The sequence below is a fragment of the Lipotes vexillifer genome, unplaced genomic scaffold, assembly GCF_000442215.2.
Source record: "Lipotes vexillifer unplaced genomic scaffold, Lipotes_vexillifer_v1.1 scaffold796, whole genome shotgun sequence".
NCBI lineage: Eukaryota > Metazoa > Chordata > Mammalia > Artiodactyla > Lipotidae > Lipotes > Lipotes vexillifer.
The window spans coordinates 987,012-994,123 of NW_006773072.1; the positions used below are offsets into that span (position 1 = coordinate 987,012).

A 7,112-nucleotide genomic window follows, 5' to 3' on the forward strand; every position below is an offset into this window, starting at 1 on the left:
GTAAGGCTTCCTCTCTCACTTTGGCTAGTTAACTCCTATACTTCTTTAAATCTTACTTCCTCAGGGAAACTCTTCCTACTCCTCTAGATTAGACTACAGAATTTATCTGTTTTTAACTATGCATTCATTCATGTGAAGACTGATAAACATATGTTGATTCGATTTGATGATAAGCCATGTGATACAAAGACTGTGTTTGGATTTTCTCATATCCCCAGCACCAACCACACAGTGGTGTCCAGCACAATATTAATCAACATTTGTTGGATAAATGATCAAACCACCTTCTTCAACCTTAGAGGCCAACAGTGATTGACTGAATCTGCCCGAACTTTGAATCACACATTTAAGTTAGATGGGGAATTGACAGTCTTATCCTAAAATGGATATGGAAATGCAGTGAACTCAGATAGCCAAAATGATGTGGAGGACACACATTTCCCAATTTCAAAACCTACTACAAAGCTGGAATAGTCAAGACAGGGTGGTACCAGAATCCAGAATCAGAGACCATGATTCCCCCGTAACATTCACCTCCTGATCACAACTTTACACACTCTATGTACACGAAAAATAAGACCCCGTTACTGGCATAAATAAGCGACGCCTCTCCCAGCCCACGCCTCACCTTGCCTTTCCTTTGCTCTCCTTGCTTCACCCAAGCACACAGCTAAGACAGTGTATATGGACTGCTCCTATCCTTCACTCTCAACCTGAATTTGAATTATACACCCCTGCCCTTGGTCATGTGTCTTCGTAGTCCTTCCTACTAGAGCGGGTGGTAGTTCTTCCCATGCAGCACTGGATTCTGGACTGGACCACTGACTTCTTTACAATGGAATTCGGATGGAAATGACACTCTGCTGGTCCCAAGTCTATCCCTTGCCCTCCTGTGATGTGTCAATGAGAGGAGTGTGTCTCCCTAGCCCCTTTCAGCTGCTGCCTTTCAGCCTGCACCCCGCTATAAAGACACGTGGAGCAGATCTGAACCAAACCTGTAGTTCAGCCTGAGCCAGCCAAGCCCAACCTAGACCAGCCAAACCACAACTGACCCACGACCCATGAGCATGAAAATAAACACCTGCCATCAAGCAGGCCACTGCAATTCTGAGGTTTTTGTTACTTGGCAAAACCTGACGCATACACATGGGAACGCTAATTTACGGACACCAATGAGTATCAACACAGTTGGGAAAAATGAAAGCCTTGCACACAGACAGAGCAGATGTGATGACAATCAGCAAAGCCACCTCTTGCAGAAAACACACCTACTTGGTGCCAATTTGACCCTCACAAGAAGACACTGGGCCAGCTTTACAGATGAGAACATCGATGCTCAGAGATACAAAATAGTGTGTCCAGGACAGTGTGTGGCAGAACTGGGATTCCAACCCAGGTTGTCTGACGCAGGCAGACAGGCTTCCTCTCCTTAAAATAACTCGAAGATGCTCGGAGACAGCTATCACATGAGTCCCTGGTACCCCAATCCACCTCCACCCTTGTCACACTTCCTTTAATGGGTCTTCACGAGGGGCTGCAGGGACAGAGTATCCTGGTCGGTGAGCCTCTTCGGCTGTTGGGTCTCTTGTTTGTGAAATGAGATCACTATCTTAGCCTGACCTACGTCACTAGACTGGCGTGAACCCCCAGAGAGACGGTGTGTGAAACGGCTGTGTGAGGTGTGACACCAAAGTCAGTTCAAACCCTGCTTCCTCGCGTGAACTCACGCGAATTAGGACAGCATCCACGTATATGTCAGTGCTGTACCCACACTGCTTTGAAACCGTTTATGCTTTGAAACTGATTTTTGTTTTTCAAACAGAGATTCTTGCTTTCCAGTTATGAAAGTAATCCAGGTCCATCACGAAAAATAGTAAGGCATGAAAATAAAATATTTTAGTATCCCATCCCCTACAGATAAATACTGTTAGGATTTTAAAGCTATGTCCTTTCTGGAACCGGTTCTTGCAAAAGCCAAATAAATAATGCATTTCAATTAACATGATTTTCTTAGAACCAGGAAACTAGTAGTAACTTAAAAAAAAAAATTCCACTTTGCATTCATTCATTCAATCATTCATTCAAGGAATACTTGTCTTGGACTTATCATATGCAGGGAAGACAGAGCCAACAACAAAAAACGTTTATAATCTCGAGGAACTAACATTCATTCATTCATTCCTTTTTTTTTTTTTTTTTGCGGCACCTCACAGCTTATGGGATCTTAGTTCCCTGACCAGGAATTGAACCTGAGGCCTCGGCAGTGAAAGCACCGAGTCCTAACCACTGGACCACCAGGGAATTCCCATTTTGTTTTTTTTTTTTTTTTCATTTAATCACAAATATTTATTGATCTAGAATTCTGCCTCCATTCAAGGTCTGGTGCTCACTTTTTGGTTTTTTTTTTTTTTCTTTCTTTCTTTTCTTTTTTTATTGACATTCATTATTTTTTTAACTGCACAAATAAAAGGAGCACCAACTGTATGCTGGGCACTTGCTAATAATAATAACAGCAGTTTCCTTGCTAGACCTTGTACTCTAACAGTTTGGCTTATAATTAAAAGTTGTCTCCCTAGAACAAATGCATCTGGGTTAGAACTCAGATTATGGCTCTTTGGTGAGTTATTTATCCTTTCATACTTCAGTTTCGTCACCTTTAAAATTGGGATAAAGTACCTACCTCGTACAGTCACTAAGAATTAGTTAGATAATGTAGTTCAAGCACTGAGCAAAACAGTAACTAGCAACGGTGGTATAGTAACACTATCGTCTTGTTTAATCCACACAACCATCCTACAAGAATCTGAAACTCAGAGGTTAGGGAACTTGTCATGAGGTCGTGCAGGTTACTACTTAGGCACCTGGGGCACAACCCCAGTGGAGACCCTCTGAGAGATGGGAACACACCTTCGAATTGCCACCCTGGGGTAAGGAAGCTGCGGCATTTATGCACCCACTCCCATGCCTCACTGTCCACGCACAGCCAGGGTATGGCCTCAGACAGAGATGCAGGAAGCCCTCCCTGGGAACAGGCACCACCTGCAGTGCCTTCCAGGGTGGGCTCAAAGATACGGGCAGGGAACACACATCATCTATAACTAGATGTTCAATAAATACACATCAGGAGTGAACGTGCGCTACCAACCCCCTTGCTCTTCTCTGTAACCTCTCATTTCCCCCTGCCACCAGTGATGGAAGATTTAAAGCAAGTACCTGCTAGAGTGAACCAGAACTCATTATCATCAAACATCGCAATTTCTATCCACCCATGTTTCTGCTTTTTCCACTGAAATTCTATTCTGTGACTTACGGTATGTCATTCCAGAAAGCAATTCCTGCCATGCAAGAAGAGGGACATAAATCATTTAGTACATCAGTCCTTCTTTATTGCCAGTCACCAAATAGGTGTTGAGTTTTATTCAACAGAAGTGACTTCACGGATGCTGGGATTCGTATCCTTTTATAGAGGATGTTATGAACTCTTGAGTCACCAGCAGCTGGCTACAGCTTGGACAGTTTTCTTTGTTCCCATAACATCACAGCAAATAACTTTCCTATTTACTGATGTGATTCTTTCCTGTTCTGTAGAAGCTGTAGTTAGAAAACCAGAGACCTAAAGAAAAAAGCCTGAATACGTATTTCGGCAAAACTTCCTCTTGTCTATTAGAAGCTTAGCTTGTCTAGCCCCACTCGAAGTGCCTTCTCTTTCAAGAAGCTTTCTCCAGAAAAGGGAACGCTCTTACTCTGTTGGTGGGAATGTAAATTGGTACAACCACTATGGGGAACAGTATGGAGGTCCCTTAAAAAACTAAAAAAAGAGCTACAATCTGACCTAGCAATCCCACTCCTGGGCATATATGCGGAGAAAACCATAATTCAAAAAGACACATGCACCCAATGTTCACTGCAGCATTATTTACAATAGCCAGGACATGGAAGCAACCTAAATGTCCATCAACAGAGGAATGGATAAAGAAGATGTGGTACATATACAAAGGAATATTACTCAGCCATAAAAAAGAAAAATGAAATAATGCAATTTGCAGCAACATGAATGGACCTAGAGACTGTCATGCTGAGTGAAGTAAATCAGACAGGAAGACAAATATCATACTATATCGCTTATATGCAAAATCTTAAAAAAGGGTACAAATAAACTTACCTACAAAATAGAAATAGAGTCACAGATGTAAAACACAAACTTATGGTTTCCAAGGGGTAAGGGCGGGGGAGGGATAAATTGGGATTGATATATACACACTACTATATATAAAATAGATAACTAATAATGACCTACTGTATAGCACAGGAAACTCTACTCAATACTCTGTAATGGTTATATGGGAAAAGAATCTTAAAAAGAGGGGATATATGTATGTGTATAACTGATTCACTATGCTGTACACCTGAAACTAACATAACATTGTAAATCAACTATATTCCAATAAAAAAAAATTTTTTTAAAGAAAAGTTTTCTCCAACTTTCCCAGCCCAACAATCTGTCCATTTCTGAACTCCTACAGCACAAATAACAGTAACAATAATAATAATAGTGCCCCCTACTGATCACTTTCTAGGTACCAGACTCATCCTACGTATAATACATTCATTATCGCATTCAATCCTCATCACAACCCTGCAAGGAATTGTGATTGTCTGCATTTTACAGATAAGAAAACCGAGGCCCACAAAAATGATGTACCATTTGGTCACACGGCTACTTGGTGGAGGCAGATTCTGGATTCAAACTTGGGACAGCTTGGGTTCAAAGCTCAGAGTTTTACTTACTATGCAAGGTAAGGCATTATGAATTCTGACTGAATACATCCCACTTTGTATTATTTTCTTTTTTTAAAAAATTTTATTGGAGTATAGTTGATTTACTATGTTGTGTTAGTTCCAGGTGTACGGCAAAGTGAATCAGTTATACATATATCCACTCTTTTTTAGATTCTTTTCCCATATAGGCCATTACAGACTATTGAGTAGAGTTCCCTGTGCTATACAGTAGGTCCTTATTAGTTATCTATTTCATATATAGTAATGTGTATATGTCAATCCCAATCTCCCAATTTGTCCCTCCCTCCCACCTTATTCTCAGTAAACATAAGTTTGTTTTCTGAATCTGTGACTCTACTTTGTAGATAAGTTCATTTGTACCCTTTTTTTAGATTCCACATATAAGTGACATATGATATTTGTCTTTCTCTTTCTGACTTACTTCACCCAGTATGACAATCTCTAGGTCCATCCATGTTGCTGCAAATGGCATTATTTTGTTCTTTTTAAAAATTTATTTATTTATTTATTTTTGGCTGCACTGGGTCTTCGTTGCTGCACACGGGCTTTCTCTAGTTGCAGCGAGCAGGGGCTACTCTTCTTTGCAGTGCGTGGGCTTCTCACTGCGGTGGCTTCTCTTGTTGTGGAGCATGGGCTCTAGGTGCGTGGGCTTCAGTAGTTGCGGCCCATGGGCTTAGCTGCTCCACAGCTTGTGGGATCTTCCCGGACCAGGGATCAAACCCTTGTCCCCTGCATTGGCAGTCAGATTCTTAACCACTGCACTACCAGGGAAGTCCCTATTTTGTTCTTTTTTATGGCTGAGTAATATTCCATGGTTTATATGGACCACCTCTTCTTTATCCATTCCTCTGTTGATATATTATCTTCTGATTGTTTCAAATAGGTAAGTCAAACCTCCTCTCCTGCGGCAATCCTTGAATGGTGAACGCAGAGCCCACCAGAGTTGGTTGGTCATGGGGATTTCGTACCAATCACTAGGTCTCTTAGTTTCTATATCCACTAGCAAGCAACAAGCCCTGCCTCCCTACCTGCCCCGAGAAGCCCCAAGTTATTCACCTGTGGCCTCTGACCAGGTAAGTCTGGACTCTCGCCGTGTCCCCCTGCCCACCAGCAAGTGCTTGGGATGGGCTGTTCCTACTGCCTCCATCTGCCCAGGGTTATAATCAAGATGTGCTATAGAAGGAAGCAGACAAGACGCTGCAGAAGCCTGCCCCAAGAAAGCCAAGGACGGTTGAGGTGCTCTAGCTAACAATGACGTCACTGCTGAACTTCCGCCTGGACCATCCCCTGCCTCACTCGCTGGATAGAATAACAGTCAAAGATAGTTTGGGTCTCTCCTCTCCAAAGAGGTCAGAGCAAAGGACCCACGATCCAAAAGACCAGAACCACTGTCTGGCTGGATTATAAACTCATGATGACTGTAACCATGTCTTACATCCTGTTTCCTGAGTGGACTGCACACTGGGTCACAATGCAGAGGCAAAGCTGGGTAGCTTGAGACCGTAGTCTGGTGGGGGTAGGGGGACAGGTACAGAAACGACAGAATGAACTCTCATAAGTGATCTCATCTGGGTGTGAACACATTATTGGACCTGCCTCACAAACATCTAGTAAGTGCCTACTGCATGCTATGTCCCTTTGGCTACAGCTTCCCATAAACGAGAATCATCTGTTGGAAAAATGCATCCATTCATTCATTCATTTATTGAAAAAATGTTTCTTAAGCTAAATGTCAAGGATATAATAATGGTTAGCAAAATGGACCTGGTCTCTGCTTAGAGCCCGTGTTTAAGAGAATCAGACCTTAACCAAATAACCTCACGGATAACGAGAAAAAGTGCCAGGTGCCGTACGAACCTACGTACTGAAGGTGAATAATAAATCCTCAGCATCTTAAAAAGTTGCATCCTGAGAATTGTGTGAATCTTAAAATAAGTGAGTGCCAGCAAAACAGTCTCAGTGAGCCGAGAAGAGAACAAGCAAGTAGTAACCCTGAGAGCTGCTGTGCGGGGGGGCCAGCTAGGCTCACTCACTGGCCACTCTGCCTGCTCCTCAAGCCCACGGAAGCAGGATCAACTCAGTTGGCGGCACCTCAGAACTTACACATTTCCTTTGGGGTCCCCTGAGAAGAACTGCCAAGTGTGAAGTGTGAAACCTGCAGGTACCTAGGGTTTGTTGTGCTACCAACTGCTTTAACAGCACGATCCAGGTCCTTGCAAACAATCGCGTGTTTACCGTCAGCGGGCACAGTGAGCCAGAGCCCCCATGCTCCCCGCGTAACAGAAGGAGCATCAGGCAGTCCAGTGTTGGGG

The 7,112-nt window shown here is 42.9% G+C and overlaps 1 non-coding gene across 1 annotated transcript; it reads right to left on the reverse strand.

Moving 5' to 3' along the window:
- Positions 1-2,228: 2,228 nt before the first annotated feature.
- Positions 2,229-2,301, reverse strand: TRNAE-UUC (transfer RNA glutamic acid (anticodon UUC)). Its single transcript has one exon. It is a non-coding gene; the product is annotated as a tRNA-Glu (tRNA).
- Positions 2,302-7,112: the final 4,811 nt, after the last annotated feature.